General features: G+C 34.9%; 1 protein-coding gene across 4 annotated transcripts in view; it reads right to left on the bottom strand.

Annotated features, from left to right (window-relative positions):
* Eip74EF (Ecdysone-induced protein E74) overlaps positions 1 to 24,369 on the bottom strand; it is a 178,317-nt gene that overhangs the window by 51,361 nt on the left and 102,587 nt on the right. The window lies entirely within an intron of this gene.

Here is a 24,369-nt window from a genome sequence, read left to right as displayed (position 1 = left end):
ATTTTATTTTTCTTACGTAAACGATCACCCGCAGCACTTTACACGCTTTACTAATTAAAATCACTATTAACATATTGTATATTATATTGATTATTTTCCGATTTAATAGTATTTGACATTACGGATTTATTTATAATTTTTTGAAAAAAGTAAATAAAAACCAAATAAATATTACAAATAAGCATGTTAAGCTTATTATGATAATATTTCTAGAAAATAAAAATGTTAATAAATAAAACATTTTTTTATTGATTTTCGATGGAATTGCGTATTTAAAGATTTGTTAGAAATAGTTATTTAAAAAAGAAAGAAAATATTGTATATTAAACAATATTTATTTTATATTCAAACAATTCACATTTTTTTACCTATGGTATAAAAACATCACACTGAGAGAAATAAATTTGTTATTTATATAGAAATAAAAAAAGAGATAACAAATATAATGGTTTGGTAGAAAAATGAATCAATTACTATTACGAATAATTTCTCATTATTTGTTAATGTACATACAACAAATGATACACGATTTAAAATACAAATTAAAATAATCAATATTGCTAATAAATAAAAGTCTATGAAAAAATAGGTTACATTTTACATAAATTCCTTTAATTACTAAAAATTGATTGAAATAGGAGACTAATATCAATCACAATAAATTGTCACTATAGAATAAATCATTTATTAAAGATATTGGTGGTTTGTTAAATTAACAAAATCCTTTCTCTCAATACACTCTTCTGGAAACTATTCTTTGTTTAAACATTGGGTTATATTATGTTTGGTCAATTACTATAATTTTATTATAGATAAAATAAAAATTGCATTGATCATAATGCATTTATACGTATAAAACTCAGGCGCATATTTATATTGAATATGAAACTACAGCGCAAATCAATTATTATATTGACGTCATTGCGGAACATCGATTCGTGTATTGACTCGGTAATTACACGATCGTGCACATAAAAAAAAATTAAATTTAACGCCAGGCAACAAATTAATTAGAAATTATGTCTCTTATGTGACGTTTGTGTAAGTTTACCATTACTAAATTATGTTTCCTCTCATTTTAAATCCCTTTTTTTCCTTTCCCAATAAAATAGCGTGCCATCGATTGATACTAAACGCGAGTTACATTCTTTTCAATTGAAAAGTATATTCGTAATATTTATTTTTAGAGATCCGCAAACAAATAGGATGTACGTCTTCCAAACACTTCAAGGCTCCCGGAAATAAACGATGCTTCAGCATTGTTTAAAACTATCGTCGCTCACCTCTCGCACACCTTTGCAGGCACAATCAGGCCCGACCCAAGAGTGTCGTTTAGCATTTTTATTACGCTCGTAATCCACCATGAAGATTTAATCGACTCTTGAGATTTAACGAACGTACATCTTCATTGCTCGCTGTCTATTCCGGGAAAACAAGGAAGGGATTGAGAACAAAAATACCTGTCTATCATCGCGTATCAAAATTAGTCGTTATTTCTCTTTAATACAAAAAAGACCCGAGATAAACAGTTTCGAAAATAATTTTGTTGGATTATCAAAATAATTTATGTGAAACGCTGATTGCTAAAATGTCAAAACTTTTTGCAGTCTTGCTTATCATGCTTGAAATTTCTACGTAATTATTATTTTGGTAGTCAAATGAAATTATTTCGAATTTAACAACCTGTTAGTAATTCAACTTTTAGTAAATTCGATTGGACGCATTAGTGCATATTAAAGCTATTGTATACTGATTTAATCTGTATAAAAATAAAATGCAATTTCGAATTATAAAATATTTTACTTAACAACACAATAAAATGTATTGCACAATAAATGCATTTCATGGCTTAATCCGTTTTTATATTTATATTAAATACACATTTTTTACGTCAATTTGTATATAATGGATTTAATGTGTCAGTGCGCACTGCGTGTATCCAATCGAATTCGTTATTTGACGGATTTAAGGATGAATTTTTGAAAGTTTTTAATTGATTGCTGAAACGTTCTGACATCATGATTTTTCAACAAATCGGTAAAGAAATTTTTTTTAACTGCACCATACTCTCGTTTGCCTTAATTGATTCTTATCGTTCTTTGTAATTTTGACAGTCCATCAAATTTACATTTTTGAGGAGATAAAATTGTTTTCAAATCTACCTGTATCTTGCTAAATTTTTAAAACTGTTATTTAAAATCATACTTAAAAATCGTTCTTTTTCTCTCTGTTCAGTTTTAATCGCCGTGTTTCTCAAAATCAAGAATATTATTTCCAGAGACGTAACGAGGGGGGTTGGCGAAACTGGCCTAATGTACTAATGTTTAAATGTATAGATTAGAAGAGAATTTTTTTATCTTGCATCTCTGTACGACACTGCAGTAAAGTTATGATTATTGCAGAAAAGATTTTTCTCGGGGAGGGGGGCGCCAATATATTGTACTTCCTTGCCAAGGGCACAACAAACCCTCGCTACGCCTCTGATTATTTCCATAGATCTTGTATGAAAATACCATTCCATTTCTTCAATATTCAGCTTTATCTTGATATATATAGATAACCGAGATGAAGCAAAATGTTTGCGATATTCTCGGCACAATTGCGAGTGGGAGATAAATCTCGCTCGCCTACCGGAAATTTGTAAGGGTGGTGCGACCTTGTTTAGCCTTGACTCGCCCTCGAATGCCACGAAGGCAGGATGATCGTCTAGCCGCATCGACCGCGCGCGTTTCGAATCGTCGCGCCGCGTCGCAGCTCGAGTTTTCACAGCGTTTTCACCTTCTGCGCGATGTTTCCTGCCCGTTTCTCCCGTACCAGAAGCCAACTTCCGGTGTATCGACATGTCGGCAAGGTTTCACCATAATCACCATTACCACGTCCTGGTTTTCATAGTTTCTAAAAGGCCAAGACTCGTTTCGCTCGCCCGTCAAGTATCATTCTGATCTGATGGTTAAATTATATGTATCGCGCGCAACTTTAATTATCATAACGAGACTATCAAAATTAAACATGAAATTATCATTAAAACGAAGGTAGAAAGTGTTGCACAGAAAAATCTAACGCATCGATTTAAATACGTGCATACAATCTATAGAGGTGACCTTTTTTTATATTTATATATCGAAATAAAATATATATAATTGGTTATCATTAATAAACCATTTATTCTAAGAATAAAATTAATTACTCATATATTTATATGTATTTCCCACAGATTTTTATAATATTGTATATTACATACGATTAGGTACTATTCTGTAAGACCATAAAATATTTATTTCGTAATATTTGTTATATATTTATATAATTATTTCATTATACCATTTGTTATTAATATGGAAAATAGAAAAAAAGCCTTCCAGGTATATACACGGAAAGAATTTTTTCTTAGAATTTACCCCGAAAATGTGACAGTCGTGGGACAACATTTTATTTCGAAGTATCTCAATGTAAATCTCTCTCATTTATTAATAAAACTACAATAAAGAAAAAAAGTAAGTTTGATCAATTTTACTCAAATGCATGGTCGAAATCTTTAAAATATTATATTATATTATAACTATCATATTTTCAAAGTAAATTTTAAAAGAAAATTCTCTCGTGTATTTGCGAGTTATTTTATTTGAAAAGCTAAAAAAAAAATGTTACAATCAAGAGCAATCAAAAATAAAAAATTTATTGCTAATAATAATTTCCTAACATCAACAAAAATTTGTTAAGCCTACATCGAATAATGACGAAACGGGTTTATATCGGGCACGCATGCACATATGACTGTATACGTTTCTTAAGTGCGTGTATGCATACGCACATGTTTGGAGCGTAAGCAGCAAGCAGTACGTAAGGTAAGGTCAGCGTTTGGCCGGGCCACGCAACTTTCTCGCGCACGCACACGCGCACGCACATGCACACGCACACGCACGTCCCGGTGCGGCGTGGCCGGCATTGCGTAACGGTAACCACTCTCTCTTTCTAAGTGACATCACGTGCGTCCGACACGCGGCAGAAGTGATGGCTCTTTTACATGTGAGAAGCACGTAGGTGCGTATGAACGTGTATTGTACCTACACACGCGACGCGAGCGAGGAGTGAAGATATACACGTCCACATTGCGTCCACGTTGCGTCGCGTCGAAAAAGGAGATAAGCCACGTTATCTCGCGCGTCCTCTTGAAATCCGGATTCGCCAGTCTTTCGCCATCGGCAATCACGCAAAAAGATCTGAAGACGACGGACCCCGAAGTACGATATAGTATGATCGATTCTTTCGATCTCAGTCTTTCGAGCGACACGCGATTATTAATTAGACCACCGGGACGGAAAACGCATGTGTTTTCGCTCACGTTTAACCCGGAAAGAGTTACCTGACTATTTTTTACGTTATCTGGGCTATTTTTACAAATTAAAAGTTATTCTATTAAATATCATATTATTAATTACATATTATTGATTGTTCTATAACGAGTTCAAATATTAGTATTTAAAATCGTTATGTATACATCTAGATTTATTTGATATTTCCTTAAAAAAAGATTAAAGAGACGTAAAAAAGTGTGGATATGGATTCCTGCCAATAACTGGTCAATAAAGAAAAATACTACGACTGATAACGTTTTCAATCTCAGCGAATTTGCATCGATCTAGATTTGATTAATGATGTATGTTCTACTATTAATAATCCAACCTAGGTCAGTGTAAATTCGCTCGGGCAAAAAAACGCCAAGTCATTTTCTTGTTTTTGTGTATTGAAGTGTATTAAATTAAATATTAAAAATCACTATTCCTAAATTAAACGATGTTCCGTAGATGGATATGTTTAAAAAACAACAATTGTATCAAAAGCTACATATAAAATCATCTGTAAATATAGTTGATAATATCGATTCTTTGCCGGAAACAACTATCATTGGTGTTAACAGAGCATAACCGTCATAGTTTCGCAGTGCGTGTGAAACGCATACAACGACACGCAGGAGCACAGCAGGTGCTTATATGGTATCATGCTCACCTGTGGTGTTTTCTTTTGCAAGAAAATGAAAAATATATTGAGCCTAAAAATTATAATTTCCCTTTTACGTAGAATCTTAGAGAAAGATCATTCATCTTTCTTTCTATAAAACTTTCTTTCTAAAAAATCGTAAATCATATCGTTCGAGTTACATCGACTTCTATAACATATTCTTATTTATTTCGTCACGTGTGTGTTTATCTTTTTAAAAAATTTACTAAAACGTTGTTAAAATTTACTTCTCAAAAAATACGATTTTAATTCAATTCCAGATTATAATAAAATATTCTGCATCGTGAAATCAGTATGACCCATTGAAAATTATATTATATATTTATTAGCATTGAATGCTGTCTAGCATTATTAATTCCATGCTATTTTTATTATCTTTTTTTTTTACTTATTTCGTGTCTCTTATCAGTTTTATAAAAATATAATTAATAGTATGTCTGCCTCTCAGTCTTTTATTAATAATGTAGCATTTCATAAAGCAATGATACAAAACATTATTTCCCTCACCGATTATGCGTATCTATGATTAAAATGTGCATGTAAATGCATGTAGTGCAAACCGCAATTAAAGCGGGATCGATCATCTCACGTTTCCGCATGCTATCGTCGGCGCGCATTTAATCACATAATTATCGGACGACGGCATATATCATTACGTAATTTAGCGATCGTTTATCGCTTTGTATATTGATGAAGCAACTTCTTTATTATATCCGGAAGATTCGCTCAATTCTTTTCGTGCGTAATCGAATGAATCATTCTACAAGAGTGTATAAGATAAATCTCTCGTTTTAAGAAATGAATTTTTTTTGAAAATACTCAACACAAAATTTAGCTTCTTTACATATTATAGTATTTTTGTACGCATTATAAAAAAAAAGAATTAGTATATGGATGGGGGGGGGGAAAGGGGGGGGGAGATGTAATATTTAGAATATGGAAGCTTAAATCCCTAGCAAAAATATATACAATTTTTCTAAACACCTATCCAGTTTCTGCCTAATATTACGGCATTCTCATTGGTTGTAACAATACTATGAAATGAATAACTTGACAGAGTTGTTTAATGATTCTGAAGCAGTTTTTTTGGGAAAAAATATGTGCTATTTGAGTAAATACCTGCTCAATTATTGACTAGTAATTAATAGATTATTATTAGTCAAAATACTGCATAATCCATTTATTGCAAATGTCTTTTTTGTTCAATAAATGAGTTTTTGCACACATATTTTGTGCGCAGTAACTGCAGGCAAAGCGTTACAACTTGTATGAGGTTCTAAATAGTTTTACTTTTCAGTTATTAAGAAAAATTAATATAACTGTCGAGTAATTGTTTAAAAAAATACATGATTTCTATCAGGGATTTAGAATTATTAAATATTTATTTAAACTCTTTATTTTCCTACTCAAATTTCACTTATTTATTCATCGGAAGAACATAAGAGTTGATACGCGATGAAGTTATCTATCGAAAATTAAATAACGTGACATTACAGAGTTGAAAGAATTTAAATCGATCGTGTGACTTCTACGAACGTATTTCGATAAAAGCAGATAAGGAAAAAACGTAAATGCGTTAAGTGATATTATAATGGCCGGAAAGAAGCGCGATCGTTATGACGATGGCGCAAGAACAAAAGTGAGCCATTCCATTGCAACGGCTCGCGATCGATATCGACGAATACAATCCGACACTAATCGAGGTCATTAAAGCATTACAAGCGTGTTGATTTACAAGCAGTGTCAATTTAATGTTTACCAGAATTTTGTTAGAGTTGGAAAGAGATATTACATTAAATTGAGAGATAGATAGAGAGAGAGAGAGAGAGAGAGAGAGAGAGAGAGAGAGAGGAGTGTCACGTAATAAAACAAATATTCAATTTCACGAATAAAATCGATAAACATAAAATAATACATACAAAAAATCTCGTACGTCGCTTATGACGAACATGTAAATTCTTTAATTTAATCACGTGTGATAATAAAATCCTTCATTAGTATACAAATTGTAAATAAATTGTAAACAAATTTTTTATTACTAATCGTAAAATACGAATATTTTTCTAATTGGTATTTTATGATTAGTAATAAAAAATTTGGATTAATTGTAAAAAGTATTAAAAATAAAAATTGGAAATTTTAATTTATATTCCTTTAGTTACATTACATATCAAAGTTTCCACTTTCAATTTATATAAATTCAATTATACAATATGATATAATTTATATGTGTAAATACATCATATAGTAAATATAAAAAAAAAAGCAGAATGCCGGTAAATATTTTTCCTCTTGTCTTAATTAATGTTAAAGTGCAAGTGATGAATAAAATTAAAGAAAGAAAGCTCTGAAAAAAAAACAGGAAATAAAAATAGCGACACAATAGCAGTAATCGAATGATGGCATTTTGATACATCGAAACAATGGCAAATTGGCTGATCGATAAATCCGACGTCAATTAACGATATTAATTCATCTGACACGCTGGCACAATTTACCGATGTGAAGGAGCCATTATAGTGGCGCTAGTTCAACGTCTCTCACATTAACGGATTGCCAAAGCCGGAAGTTTCGATAGCGGAAACGGCAACCGGCGCGTGGCTGTGTGAGCGACCCACTTCGTCCACCTCCGACGAAACCGAGAGTGCCTCGGGAACATGCGTGTGTTTTACGTATATACGTATATACGTGTATACGTGTGATTGCATACAATATGTGTAAGTGAGCGTTTCGCACGAAAGAAGCTCGGTTATCGCGCACGAAGAGCTATCGAGTTGTGTCGGTACTCTTCTCTCTCTTTCTCCCTATAATTCTACCCTCGCTTCACGCTTAGTCTGCTAAGTACATTTAAATTTTCAATTAACTTCCTGGCGTCGTTTAATTCATAGTAATTAACTCATAGTAATTAACTCATTTTATCTCCAGTAACATTCAATTTACTTTGTTCTGTGCCTCTGTTACGCATTTACTTGAGAGAAGTAGAGGAGACGTGCAATTACATTTGTGTTAAATTTCACTGAGAATCTGTTATCGATGTATGAACAAGATATTAACAAAATAAAATTATCAATATCAATATAAAAATTAGAAATTCTTTCCCCGTGTGAAAAATTCTTTATATATTTTGCATAGATATTTCCGTATTATTATATTACTTTGACACTTTGACAATTCTTGAAAAATTTATTAATGGATGAGTTACATTTTACTTTTGAATTGTTATCGTTCCGTGAAACTTTCTTTCTACATTCAAGGAGGAAATGACGGTGTGCCGGCAATGACCCATTTTCACAACTGAATAGCTGCTCTTGTCAAAGAGTAAGCATTCTCCATTGTCCTGAAGAACCGTCTACATGTATATTCGAACATATATTCGAACAAAGTGCGTATACGACCATTTCCCCCTCGTTGGGTGAAAAAGGAAACTGACACACAAACAAACCAGGCAATAAATAAATGATGGTACAATAAACAGTTTTTCCGCAACGGAAAAACGGAATGATACAAAAAAAATGCAAAGTGAAACCAGAAGTAGACACTTTTACCTTTTGCATCGATCTAACTTTCAATGTAAAATCATGTTACTCTCTCGGCAGCAATCTCATACAAATTTATTTGAAATTTAATTCCAGAGAAATATCGATAAATATCAACTTCATTTATATAGAAAATAAAACATTTTTTCAAATAATTAACTCTCCCGAGCTGAAAATCAGTAACACAGTTTGACTAAAGAGCATTAATTAATTTCAAATTGACAAAACTCTTATAAAAAAGAAATGTGTGTGTGTGTGTGTGTGTGACTATAAATACAAAATTTATTTTAATAACAGTAATTTAACATTTGCAAATGTAACAAAGAATATAATTAAATGAGTTCAACAGACGTATCGTTAATTCCGGAGAATTGATAAAAAAATATAATAAATATAAATTTGCATACCTGGCTCACTTCTATAACATTAAAAATAATAGCTCACATTTTTTAACTCTAGTAGAATAGAAAAATATAAATTAAAAATGGGGAGAAACTGTCAATCCCTGAGGTGTGTCTTTTAGAATTGACATCGTTGAACATTAAATATTCAAAAAAAGATCCAACCATCCATTTCGACGAAACCCATATTACCGCAACGTGTCTTGCGTAAAGGAAATAAAAGGTGAAAGGATCGAAGAAGAATGCGAGGGTGTAGGGATGAGGGCCAGGCGGCGAAAGCGAGGGAAAAGACGAGAGGGAAGATCTCGCAGTAGGTATATATTTTAAAGGGATTCACGATGGTCGGGTGAATTCTTTCTCACGGGGGTGGGCAACCCTTCCCCTCTCATTAGGGCGTAAAATCGGGATCCTGCACGCCGAGATGTACCGTTAAACGAACACATTGGATTGCAAGAAACTGGGTTATCCATTCCTACAAGATCGTGATGGCCCATTCTAACGGTACCGACTAGTAGAATTTCAAGCAGGTAAAAGGACGAAAGGAGCACGTAGTGCAATCCTTGAATCTGATCTCATTCTGTTTTTTTTCTTTTTTTTTTTAAGTAACGTTTTCTGACATTTATTTCTTTGAAAAAAGAGCTTTTCCCAATGGAAAACCCTTTTCTAAAACTTTCTCTGTAACGGAAGATAGTTTATGGCAAACTGCTGTTATTCAGCAATTAAAGATACATAAAACTTTTACTATAACTTTTTCACATTGTTTTTTTAGAAGCTTAAGCAAAAATGCTTAATTTAAGACATGTATTTATATTTACACTTATATTTTAGCGATAAAAGTTGCTCTTCATTAAGTGTAAATAGATAAGATATCTATAACTATCGAATCTATAATAATTACTTTTTCTCAAAGAAATATATTTTCACACGCATAATCTTTTCTCAATAAAAGGATGAATCATTAAAAAAATGATACATATCATCTCGTTTTCGAATTAAATAAATTTATGCAATTATATCCAATGTTTATAATAATATCAATATTTACTTGTTGAAAAGCAGAATAATTTTAATGAAAAGCAATCGCGTTGCTTATGCAAGACAAAATGATATCTGTTCGGAAAGGGTTAAATGTTACGTGCAATCATCGTTATCAGCATTGTTTCTCTTCCTGCGAGAAGTCGTTACTCTCTCAGGCACAAAAGAAATGTATCTTCGTTCGCTCGGACGGAAAATTTCGATTGATCGGCAAATTTAATTAATCGAGTAACACAACGTCTCCGAAGTCGTTGTTTCTCACAAAGGACTCGTGACGTAAAATAACGTAAGCGTAGGAATCTAACTTCTCAATTGCGTAACCTCGACCATGTGCGTTGCTCGGCGATATTTGATGAACTTTCTTTTTTCTCCGCCTCTCGCTTCTCCTCTCCCGTTTAACCGAGCTCCTATTTTTCTATCTCTGGGCATTCCGCGATCCCTGGTCAGTCTTGCGCCGTCCATTGGCGAACGAGAATTGCGACAATTCGCTGTAAAGGTCACTGGCCAGTTCACAAATTACCGGTCCGTTAATTCGCGCACAAACGAGGATTACCGGAGGAGGGAGTTAGAAGGATGTCAAGGACAGACATCGGGAACATGACGATCACGACGATAATCATGACAATCACGACGGCGACGGCGACGACGACGCAGCGTCTTTTTCTTGGTGAACACGGGAGAGTCTGAATGCTGGGATTTGTTGTCGTTTCCATTGGAAAATAGTATTCTCATTGCTATCGCAGACCAGAGAACCGTGCTACATTGTGCAACACGAGCCGCGCGTAACGGCCGCCCAGTATATAAAACGCGTGTATTACATAATGTTAATCGTGTCGCGGCACCGTAGTCGGCCTCCGCGCGATGATATAATAACGCGGGCACGAGCTCATCGTGGTATCATCAGCCGTTAGATTCTTTTTGCTCATCAAGCCATCCATCGTGCGTGCGTACGAATACGAAATGAGCAGGTCAGTCGTGACGTAGGAAGCAATTATGACAGTAGGCCATGGTTAAACATAATATTTTTCTGTGATAAAAATAATAGTCGTCACACACACACACACACACACACACACACACACACACACACACACACACACACACACACACACACACACACACACACACACACACAGAAATCGAGTATGAAACAGTAACCGAGTTAATGCCAGTTGTCATTTTTCGTAAACGCAAATAATCCTTCGAAATATTTTTGTACATGGTATTATTATTATTATCATTATTATTATTATTATTACTATTATTATTATTATACACGTTCTAGACATATTATAGACGTCAATAAAGTTATTACTGAAGAACCTGACCAAAACTGATCGATAAAGTTATTATTGAAGAACCTGACAAAATTGATCGTAAAAGCTCACAGAAATCTCTAAAATTTGAAAACGTTAATTATCCATTTATTCCTCCAAGCGCATTGAGGTTGCACGAAGAAAAGATATTTCACCACGGAAGAATATTTTAACGTCGCATTCACGCGATAATTACATTATTTAACAATGCCTTCATAATTAATACACGTTTTTATTCTTCCCATCTCTCCTTTTATAACGCGTCCCAAAAACTCGTCCCAAGTCATATCAGGCCGTAACGTGCGCAGCGCATCCGGTACCGGAATGCATCCGACGCGACGACCCTTTACACCCTCTCGTCATTCTCCCCCTCCCCCCTTCCTTCCTTCTCCCCCCCCCCCTCCCCCCTCTCATCGTACATCGCATCGGATCCTTCAGAAACCGAACAAAAAGGGAGAGCGCGATTACACGGTTTGCCCGTCACGCGCCTCTCCGAGAGGAAGGGGAGGACTACACCCTACGCCTCGTTGCTATAATAGTCTAGGCGGCTCTAGCGTAGGCTCGCCTAGCCCACAACACGCTCTACTATGTAGGTCAGGGCTGCTGCATTCAGCGACGCGCGCTGCTCAGTGCTCTTCCTCTATGCACCGTACTATGTCGCGTACCTACGACACACACACACACACAGACACACATACATACATACACACACAAGGCTCTCGTCTATCCGCGTTCTGTCTAACGGGTGTCGAAAGAATCAACCGATCGTTGTTATCGATTGCCGTTCCCCCTCCTCCCCCCCCCTCTCCCTTTTTTTTCAAGATCTCTCAATGTCGATTCACAATTCGTAAAATTATAATACTGTTAAACTTATGAGTCAAATTATAATTAATATCCAATTTGAGTTATTTTTAATCATTTATATTGTATATGCCGACACTGCTTCTATTCAATATGTCGTTAATTTAATTAAAACAATAAAGTTAAACGTTTAAATATATCAAGAAATAAAATAGGCTAATGGAAAGCAGCGATGTAATATGTGCGCATATATTGTAAAAAATAAATTTGGTCGTATTTAAAAACGATTACATTATAAAAATATATCAAATATAACCAAAAGTAGTCGTTTAAATGTGATAAAGTTTTTATAATATATGTTTTTTTTTATAATATATATACTTTTTATAATATATGCGCACATCAGATTACAATACTGATTCTCATTAGCCTGTCTATATTTATAATATTATATTTATTTCTCGGGAATTTGTTCTCTTTGTTATTATCGTTTAAATATTTAATTCAAGAAAATGTATTAAATTTGACTTTTTACTTTATTATTTATGGCACTAAGTACATATGTTGAAGTAAACTTTGAAACTAACCACAGAAATGGGCCGATTTACATTTTGACACATACGAAAGTTAAAATTAACATACGTATGATAGTAATGGCGCGCAATCATATTTCTGAAATAAATTCATTTGAAAAATATTAGATACGCAACTAAGTTCTCGCTGTTATTTTCATGGCATTTGCATCAAAATAACAGCGAGAACTTAGTTGCGCACCTAATACATATTAGTTCAACATCTAATTTTGACTGTCAAGTGGCGCTTCTCATATTTAGGTAATGCACTCTGTACATAAACGATCTTATTTCCAATCTTATTATTAAAAATAACAAAATGCTATAATTAAAAAGGGATTGATTTACCATTGTTCTTTTGACATCTAATAGTGTTGGTAAAATACCGCGAATTCTGATAAATACGGATTGAACGCGAGTCCTGATAAATACGGCATTCTTATACTGTTGTAGTGAGACCTTTCGGAGCGTTGTTAATTCTTGCTAATTTTCATACAAGCTTTCTCTCAGATAATTGCGGGACTACGTACAATTTGCGAGACTACGCGCGTTGCATTCCGTTTCTTGCGAATTACAAACGAAAGTTGAAACAATATTTGAATAAAATTGAGAGAGCAAGTCATAAATTTACAAATCATAAATTTACGATTTTACGTGCTATAAACATCGAGAAAAAAAAGCAATATGCTGACAATCTCAAAATCTACAATACTAAGTGTTCGAGAGAATTTTTAATTTATAATTTAATTAATAAAAAAATTTTTCTAAATATATACAACATATATAGATATGTTGTATATAATTAGAAAAAATTTTTTTATATGTATATATATATATATATATATATATATATATACATATACATAAAATATAAATGGTTGCGAAAAATATGACGATAGAAATTGGATTTTTCACGCAACACGAATCTCTTGTTAGCGAGGAAAATTTTCCAACATTTTGTATTTTCTGTCGATTCATCGGCACGTGAAATCTTATTTTGCAAAACGCTCGCAAAATCATGAGTATGCGTCCAATGAATTGCCACTTGTAATTTTCCAACAGTTGATTCACTAAAAAAATCCTTTCGTAACGAATTTGTGCCCCGCGGCATGTATCGAAACATTTGTGAAAAACAAAAGCGCGAATTCGTACAACTTGCTCGGAAACGGTTTGTTTCGTTCGTTTTATTCCGATGCATTATTACTTCTCTATCGATCACTCGACATATAAAATTTGATGCGCGTTGGAAATTAATTGCGCGTCCGTCGGCTGATTATTTTCCACTCGTGATTGCAGCCACTAGTTGGTAATTAATGCTTGTGGGAGATATCGATCGCTCTACAGGGTGTCCTTTCAAACGCAGATAGTACTGACTAGGGACTGTTAATTAGCCGCTCTGAGTACATGGCAAGAACAATCGATCTATCGGGGTGTTCGATCGTCGAGAACGATCCACAGTCGATATGAGAAAGATGTCTTACAGGCCCGCAATATCGATCGATGTAATCATTGAACGTTCACCTCGTGATTTGAGTGACCGAGTGGAATATTGCACGTTAATAAGAAAACCGTGAAGATATATTTCTTGTCTTTACGGCTATCGTCACCACGTACGTCACATGACAGTGATACATTCCTAAATACATTATACGGTCTCGTGCGTGATGAAAATCGCACGCATTTTGTGTCAAAATGAGCATAATAAAGCTTGTGCAGAGAGTACATTTGTCTCTTGCATTAAAAGATTTGTGAAAGAACCACATCCTTGGTTCTATTCTTTTGAACTTAAAACTGAAGAGGTCAAGTACACTTTGTATTCAGTGACGTCGCGAGATTTACAACTACTGACAATTTTTCTTTAGATTAGGAAAAGTGCTCAGACTTATTTTAAGAATGCAATAATCATATTATATATCTACATTCTTAAGAAAAGATTATATTCTCGCGGAAATTTAATTTGAGACCTCGACCTTTCGCGTCGATGATTCAGCTTCGGAAGATTTTAATTTGAATTAATGCGGATTAATGAAGAACAAGGTGCCGCTGCTTGGAATATTCTTAATAAAGTTTATATATGTATACATACAGCATATTTTGAATATCCCTACCCAAAAACATTCGTTTTTACAGTTTTCTCACTACATGATTCGAGAGGCGTAAATAAGAGAGTTCCGCTCGGTCGAAATGTAGGCGCACATCTCGCATCTCGAGGTACAAACATAAAGTTTACGTTTCAACGTTTCCCTTGTTTCTTTCAGAGGATTTTTTTTTTTTTTTACAGAAAGGGTGGAAACCAAAAGCTGCGAGACTTAAACTTAACCATAAATCTCTCCGACGCTAAACTGTGAATCTTAATCCTTAAATACGCGAATTTATTTCGATATTTATTTGGAGGTAAAATTGTTACAAACTCGGGGCAAGTACATAGAGAGAAACGACGAAAATTTAGTTATTGCCGGGAAATTAGCGCATACATTACTTTTGCACTGATACTGGAGATCCATTCGAGAATTAAAAATTCAAAACTTAGCTGTCACTTTAAAACTGCGTCTATGATATTATTTTTCGATCGAATAGTGTTTAGTCCCGAGGGATGCGACGGAAATCGCGTTGTCATCGGTAATTATCTAGTTTATTCCCCCGTGGAACTGCACATCGCGTTCTCATGGCTGATGGTGCGTGCCAAGATCGTAACCGGCTCATATATAAGCGGGACACCCGGTAGACGAAGGTAAGCGTCGTCGTGCCAACGTTCCAATAACCACCCGAGAGCGCAAGGACAGTCTACCCCAGTTTTCCTATTGCGACCGCCTACGGCAGGTCGTCCTTCAGCCCCTCTGGCCCCTCTGCGCCCTCTGCCCCTCTCTGTCCCCCGACTCCCCCCCGGCGCGACTCCCTCCATCTCGGTACCCGTTCCTATTCTCGTGGACGTGGACACACTCTCTTCCGGGCCGATCGGCGTGGAAAATGCCGCGGGAAATCGATCCATCCCGAGCGGACGGAGCGGAAATTCGTGAGGCGTGAGACCGTTACCCGTTACGGGGTAAAAGGGTGGACCGAGAAAAGGGCGAGCGAGGGTGATCATCGTCCCTCTTCTTGGTCAAAGACGCAGGAAGAAGTTCTTGGTTTCAAGGAGGAGAGAAAAAGAGCCAAGAGGCGTCGGAGCGCTCGACATTGCCTTTCCCTTGGAGATTATAAAAAAAGGAATCTTCGCGGAGGTTGTAAAGACAACGGTCGGTGGCGCTGCTTAGTGAAGTAAGAAGAGTGGAACAGAGGCGCAGCCAGGAGTTAGACTACGTATAGGTACGTATTGAGAAAAAGCAGCCGTGGAGAATCATGGGAGTCGACGAGCTTTTTTTTCGGTGAGCAGAGGAAAGAGATGACGCCCGGAAAAAGAGAGAAAGAGAGAGAGAGAGAGAGAGAGAGATCAAGTTCGAAGAGGGTAAGCTCCTCCTTCTCTTCGGCGCGACCGAGGGACGAGGGCGGCACGAGGGAAATTAAGCGTGCAGCGAAGAACGGCCGCGGGAGGGTCCGGATGTAGGTCAGTTTCGCGAACGCATTCGGGGATAATTTTAAATCGGTCGCGCACACCTGAGACCCGCGCGGCCTCCGATATTGACACCCTCTTGATCGCGTCTCTCACTTTCTCGTGACTCGAGAGCTGTATATTATTTTTTATAAATTGTGCGACGGTTATTGTAAATTACTTAATTACACTGCTATCTAGATTAAGATACTACTGACATAGATAAACACCAATGGATGATCGAATATAAATATCTACGCGAATTTTAACCTCTAGGTTTATTGTAGGCTGGGTCAATGTAATGGCGCTGAAACAGTGTCGTGTTTTGAGGGGCAAGAAATACAATAAATTATTGTATAATAAATTTCACTCAACTGTAAAATTTTTTAAATAGGGCTCCGTCCTCTTAAAAAATTAATTAACAGATAAAATAATATATTCAATGTTGCAAATTTGTGAATGAAACTTCCTACATATGCACCACCAATTATAAATCACCAACTTTCAATTTTCAACTTTCCACATTCGCCTCCATGCAGCTCTTAGTTTTACGCTGCCAACTTTCATCTCGCAAGTCACAACCAATTGACTTTCAAATCTCAATCTCGTTGTTTGTATCTTCCATTATCATTAAAAACAATCTAGAAACGAGTGTATCGCGGGGAAACATCTTGGATCACTCTTTTATATTTAATTATTTGTAAGGGAACATTGTGAATTAAGTGTCAAATTTTGATTTTAATGAAATAAATCGGCCATAATATTAAATATATATAGGTTACGTAAATAGATATATTACATATACTCATATATTACACATATATATATGTAAATAAATGAATTTAGAAAATATCAGTTGCGGCCCAAAAACGGTTTTAAAAAATAAAGTCTCCTCATATATATGTAAAGCAGTTTTCAGCTTTTTTTTCGTTATATCTAAAAACCTATTCAAAATATTTAAAAACATTTTATACACACACAAGATTTTCCAATAAAATTACCTGTATTGATTCACGTCAATAAAATAATTATTAAAAAAAATTTTTGTACAAATAATAATTTTATTGTAAAACTTTTCTATAAAGCCCACTTTAGACAATTTATTATATAATTCGCAACTAAATTCAAGATAAAATTCTACTTATCATATCTACATAATTTTGTCACATATCTTAAATGTGTATTCTGATATATATTTTGTATAGGTGTAAATTTTATTTTTCCGAATGTTTTCTGTTACACGACACGCAAAATTATAAACAGAATTCTGTTCCAAATTTAGTCGCGAATTATATATCGTCTAAAGTGGATTTAAGACATTTTTTGATAGCTTGAAATTTTTGAAATATAAAACAAAACTGAAAAAACTTTACACATGAGAGATGATTTCAACCTTTAAAACTAAATTCAGCTATTTAATAACCTATATATACACACAAAATTCATTAAAATAAAAGAATTTGACACTTTGCGATATTCCTTATTAATATATGTAAAGAATACTTAGTGTATGTGATATCAAGTATTAAAAAAAATTGTTAATATTATTAAATAACAAAATGCTAAATAAGTAGTAAATATAATTCGCCGTGTGTCAAACTAGTATTAATTTCTTAATACTAGTTCTCTTCAGGAAGTGAATTTAATACCGGCGAGAGTACGTCATTTGCGGCACGAACGGAGGAAAGTTTCGCAATGCTCGAATATAGGACACATTTATCCTTTCTAGAAACGGCAAAGCGACGCGACGCGTTGTTTTGTAGAGGCAGCGATACTTGAATCGCACCGAAACTGACAGTCGATTCGCCGAAGGAGACCGAAGAGAAATCGCGTATTCTTCTTGGCGATACGAGTGATACGACGCGCGGTACACCATCATCGCGTCTGGAATTCGTAGACGCGAGTAGACAAAAAGGAGAAGGAGAGAGCGAGCAAGCTGCGGTATACGCAGGAGGGTGCATACAGACAGGAAGCGAGTCCTTCCTTCCTTCCTTGGCGGGCCAATATCCTGAATCACAATGAGCTCGCGCGCTTCCTCGAACCATTAGCTATTTAAATACAAACGCCGACGGCCATTCCGTCAGGTCTTCGCCGTAGTTGTCGGTAGCGAACAGTGCGGATGTTCTCCAATAATAATATTCCCGATATGGTCGTAACGAGTATTGGATATTGTTTCAGTATTACGTTTGGTTTGGGTAATGTTCTATAAATGATTATTATAGCGCAGAAGCATCAATTTTATCATATTAATCTTCTCAAGATGATGATAAACTCACTCGATGGTCAATAAATTTCTTTGTCAAAAATGTCAAACGATTCAATTTTTTTTATGTTATAATGAAAATTAAACTGACATTTTTAACTAAGATTTATAATTGAGTAGGTCCATATGTAGAACAAATTTGGAAAATCTTATTAAAACTTAGTCCTTCCTTTTTTTTTATACGAGACATACCGTTTTGGTTCCTTCAAATTAACTAGTATCTTTTAATTAACATAAATTAATGGATCTTACAGATACCCAACGACGACGGAGTAACTCTATTACAAACTTTAGCTCCGAAGACTTAAATAAATGATATTCATGTATCACCCGCAAAATGTTACACGATGTAATCATTTTTTTTAATACAAACTCTGTCTAGAATGAATGGATCACAGTAGTGAAGGGATTATATTAAAGAAGCAAAAAAAATGTCGATTATCAGAAAGGCTGCGTTAATTATGTAAAAAAGAGAGAGACAATATATCCTCATCACGTTTTACAAAATGAGGCGACAAACGAACGGCGTCTATCATCAGAGCATTCTCGAGACTATATCAGGTTAACGACATCATCCGGCGATCTTCAGGGCGTGTCCGGACTCGTTTTCTTTTTTTTTTCTCCTGCCATAGACTGCTAAGAGAAAAAGGGGATGAGGGAGAGAGAGAGATAGAGCTAAATCCCGTGCAGTCGCTGATTAACCCTACGGTCGACAGACGCTGCTTTTCCCCTGGGAGGCGATCGAAGCGTCTTCATTTCCTGATTAACTCGCCGAGCCGCTCTCGCAGCTTGTACGTTCCGAGAGAGGAGCGCAGCCGGAAGTAATCCGTCTTTCTCTCCGTGCACTCTCGCGATCGAGAGGAAGAGAGAAAAGCGCGACGGGAGGGGAAGAGACGCGCCGAAAGATGGAGAGGGGGAGAGAGAGAGAGAGAGAGAGAGAGAGAGAGAGAGAGAGAATGACTGACTCGAATTCACTTCGAGTGATTTAAAAGCTAGAATTGTCTTTTCCTCTTGTTCTATTCCTTACCTTTCCCGCTTCCTCGTTTGCCATTACGCGTCCTCATCCTCTTTTATCTTCTATATCGAATTCCTCGCGTCGCAGGGACTTACTGTCCGTGATTTCAATCATATCTTAACAGTATGACAATCGATTCTACCAGATTTCTGGCAATATTAGTAAAGATATATAAAGATATAAACACAAAGTCAATCAGTATATTAAGATAATCTCTTAAGAACTTTGCAAGTTGATATTAACGTGCATCCATATCCGATAAGTTGATATTAAAATGCAAAAAATAGTAACAAGCAAAAGTTATTACGCCTGTATCTTGAAAAAAATTTAAAGATTTATTTTAAAAAGGTAATTTTCAAGAAAAATTTGTTAAACCGATACAATTCTTAATAATCTTCCCAATTATTAATGTCACGTGACATTATTCGCAATACTGTTAATCCTATAAATTAATCATAATATATTATCCATTTTAAAATTGCATATGACATCTTTAAAAGTCCAATAATAAGTAACGACGATTAATTACGTTATTGAAATAATTTTTTAGAAATATTCATAAAATAGATTAAATAGAAGCTATAATAAAGTAACCATAGACATACTGGAATTAAAATATAAGCAACACCTTAACCGTTCGAAATCGAAGCAGTCATACCAATGTTATGCCGAGCACTTTCGTAACTCGCACCGGGTGGTAATCCGTAATTTCACTTTATCTGATTACGTGGCCGACTTATCGCTCGAGTACCCCGCGCTGAAGCGCGATAAAATAATTTCTACAACCGTTCTTCTCCCCTTGTGCGTTTTCTTCCTCTACGCACACTTTTTACGCGCGCGATAACGATTTTATCTGATAACACCATTACATTTCGGCGAATCGAGGGGACGCTCGTTCACCCGGATTCGTTAACCGGAGCAGGAAGTACATGATGACTTTCGCGGAAACTGTCGAGACGACCTCGACTAACGTGCGATTAATTTGCATTCTCTGTGAAGGTCAAATTCTCTTGCAAAAAAAAACTGTTGAATGTATCATCATCCAATTAGATATGATTTCAAATAGCGCTCCCTGAGAAATTAATTTTATTTTTCTTGCTTCCACTTTTTGTTATTGTTGGGAGCGTTGTAACATGATCAGAAGTCAATGTGAGCATCGATAATGTAATGCCAATGATTTTAGTAAAAAATATGTAACATAGATTAATAGAAGCTGATATGTACAAAGAATAGTATAAACAAGTAATCTGCCATTTATTTCGTTTGACGCGCGTTACACGAAACAGTACTTTGGTTGCGTGATTCAAAGATACATATATTTTGGACGTGCAAAATGCGTCGATGCTTTAATTACAATAATCGAAGGATATATCTTCGAGAGGCAAGACTATACTTGAGCGAGACGCATTTAAAGATAACCATAACTTTGTATCATAATAACGATCGAATATGCAACTGATTATTCGAACGACGCGGCGCGAAGAGTATTTTAAGTCCGATTTTTTTTTTCAAATATTCCGGGCCGCTAGAAATGTCGAGTGATGGTATTATTTCAAAATAATAGGGAGCATACGGCCATAACACTAGATGTTTTAAGGGAAAGTCACACATTTCATTTGTGCATTTTTGTCCACGTACAAAAAGTGCGAACAGGACTCCTATTCTTGAAAAGTACAGTAAGTCATGTAAGAGCGTGGTCGACTAGCGTGATGTTGCACCATTTCATGTTATTAGCCTTAAGATAGGTTTGAATAGTTTCGTACGATATGTCTAAACCTTTCTGCTTCAATTTTGCTTGTCCTTAACGCAGTGTTAAGTCAGGATTCTGCGAAAACAGACTCACTATTTTTCAGACTATTTTTTTATCGTCTTTTTTGTCCACTTTGCATATCGAGCCATGTTCCGGTATATCATCGACATTTTTTGTCACATTATATCGCTATATCCACTTCTGTATGAATAATTTCGACTTTTTTATATATTTAGCAGCCGCTAATTGTGACATTTTTGGTTGAGTGCAGAGGAACACAGCTTCATAGCGTGATGCGTATTTGATACTCATGGCGCTTAATGTGATTCTCTTAAGAAAGTTCAACGACAACTGAATCTTCCTTGATAGTGCATCAAGGACAAAGGTATCCTCTATGGATTTATGATAGATTTAGGACGATATCTTTTATTAGCTTTGATTAAGACCGATCACGATCTTACTTGACTTACTGTATATCGTATACGAAAATCTAGGGAAATCCTATAGTATGCGTTACATATACTGTAGCATTTCTCTAATTTTTCGTATACTTTTCAAGAAATAGAATAGGGCCCCAAGGCAGAGAAAACTTTTTATCCTATAACTTTATAGCCAATCAACAAGTTTGAAAAATGTGTTGTACGATAAAAACGAACAAAAATGAAATAATGGTCTAACAGCAACAAAATCGAGTTTTGCTATTATATTTACAAATAACAAACGAGAAATGTCGTACATTTTAACTATTATTTCCTTTGCTCTTCGTGTTTACAAAATATGTTTTCAAAACTAAGAAAGACACTACAGTATAAAAATTATCGCAAATTCGAAATACATTATAACGATAGAAATGGAAAATGTGTATATGTGTATTTAATTATGATTTCAAACAAATATGTTAGATATGTTTAAAATATTAAAACTTAATTAAGATTCGAAATTACGTGTAAAAAATTTCTGTAGAAATAAAGCATTTTAGGGAAAAAAGTTAATATAAAAAGTGTGCGATATATAAAAAGATATGGATAAAAACATCCGTTAAATAGAAATGCAATGAATTGTATCGAAGAGCACATTAAATTACGGCATACGATAGCAATTGTGTGCTGAGTATTATCGGATTAATTAAATACAAAAATTTATTTAAATCAAGATTACCTGATTTATGAAAGTTCCGAAATATTCAGTGTTTATTGGTATGTGTGTGTTTGTTTGGGAAGGAAACGAAAGTCTAAAACTAGCGGAAAACTAGCGGAAAACTAGCGGAAAATTGAATTGTTAAACGACTTCATGCCGTTATTTTCATTGAATTTAACCCTTTCTCAGGAAAAGGATTAAAAAAGGTCTAGAAAAGGTAAAGAACACAGTATTTATTCTATAAAACTTTCATTTTTATACAAAAGAGCAAAACTGTACCTGAAATATTTTATAAATTTAAATAATTGCTTTTTCTCTTTTTACGTGCTGAGCAATATATTAGCATGTTAAGACTTCTTTTTCATTATTCTTGAAAACTCGATTATCGCTATTGTAAAATACAAATAAAGCGTTAGAATCTTAATGATTAATGATTAAAAACAAGCTGTATTCTTCTTTTTATTTTCTTCCTTTTCCTCAAAGAATATGTAACATTTTTGGGCTTCCCAAAATAACAAATCCCATTGAGAGAACATTCACCATTTAAATTAGAGATGTAGACAGGACTTTGAAAAATAAACTTAAAAAGTATATATCCTCTTAGATATTTTTATTTTAAAAACATCTACGACAAAACTATTATTTTATGTGTATTATCTTCCAAAAATTAATAATGAATCGAGATGAAATAAGAATATAATACGAGGTAGAAAAAAATAAAACATAACATTAATATTATAGCATAATATAACAATTTCAAAATGTAAGCAATCAGAAATTAGATTGAAAAATCTCTCAATATGGCATACTCAAACTTTCTTTTACTTTAAATGCCATCTCACTTTTTTATCAATAAAGATATATACATTTGCTCGTTACTGTTACATTCCTTACTATCTGACATTTCGAAACATGATGAAACGTGACGAAAAGCGCGGGATTTATTGTTATAAAAAACCTAAAGAAAGTCTTAAAAAATTCAGAAACAACAGATTGAGGTTTTTCCGAAATTGCTTATACAGCTATATCCGGTGGAGCCGAAAAGTAATAAATCTCAAAGGAAGAACTCATCAAATGTGAGTCGAGATGTGTTATAACATAAGCGATACGTGAGGCTTCAATTTCGTTGGGGTTGGGGCAGGTCATAAGGTATTATCTAGGCGCGGGAGAATGAGAGAGAGAGAGAGAGAGAGAGAGAGAATTAGAGGAAAAATGAAAAGAGAGGGAAAGAGCAGCCTCGCGGAATGATAACGATTGCGGAGCAGATTACGCGAAACGGGTCGACGATATCTCGTCGCTGCTACAGTCGTCGTCGCCGCTTCACGGAACGACCTTCGGCTTGTGTAATATTTTTATCGGCCGAAATTACGCACTGGCCCGACGAATGCGTGCGCACCTCGAATCATACGCTCGCATGAGCACGTCGATCGAAAAGCCGCCAATAAAATACGCGAGCGACACAATAATTCTTTTCACATTGATCAAATTCGCTATTGGAGATACGATAAGAGGAAGAGAGAGAAAGAGAGGCAACTATTTCATAGGATACAGAACGCGTTTAATAAGCAAATAGCCATTTTTATTGGAAACAGCTTCGCTTTTTGTTTAATTTAAAGTGAACAAATAAAAAATACGTCAAGTTGCCATCATTAGTTACCTTATCGCGGAAATGACACATTGTAATAATCACGAGTTGCGAATGAGTTGCTCTTATATGATAACGTGAGAAAATTGTTTCCGTTAGATAGGTGTCGAAATAGTCTCTCTGGTTAATGCATAATGAAAAATGTCCAATCTAAAAATGTAAAAGTATCATTGTAGGTAATAATTGCACAATAGTCTTGACTATTAAATCAATTCGCTGAGTAAGCCAAAGCAGCTGATTTGCCTAAGTATATTACACTTTGCGGAAAATTAGAAGGAGGAAAGCTAGAAACTGTTTTAGATTTCGAGAACAATAGTCCTACTCTCATTCTTTCTCCCTTTTCCTTCTCCGGA

The sequence above is a fragment of the Acromyrmex echinatior genome, chromosome 2, assembly GCF_024713525.1.
Source record: "Acromyrmex echinatior isolate Ae372 chromosome 2, ASM2471352v2, whole genome shotgun sequence".
NCBI classification, from domain to species: Eukaryota; Metazoa; Arthropoda; class Insecta; order Hymenoptera; family Formicidae; genus Acromyrmex; species Acromyrmex echinatior.
Note: the sequence above shows the minus strand (reverse complement) of the source record. Positions and strands in the feature narration are given on the sequence as shown.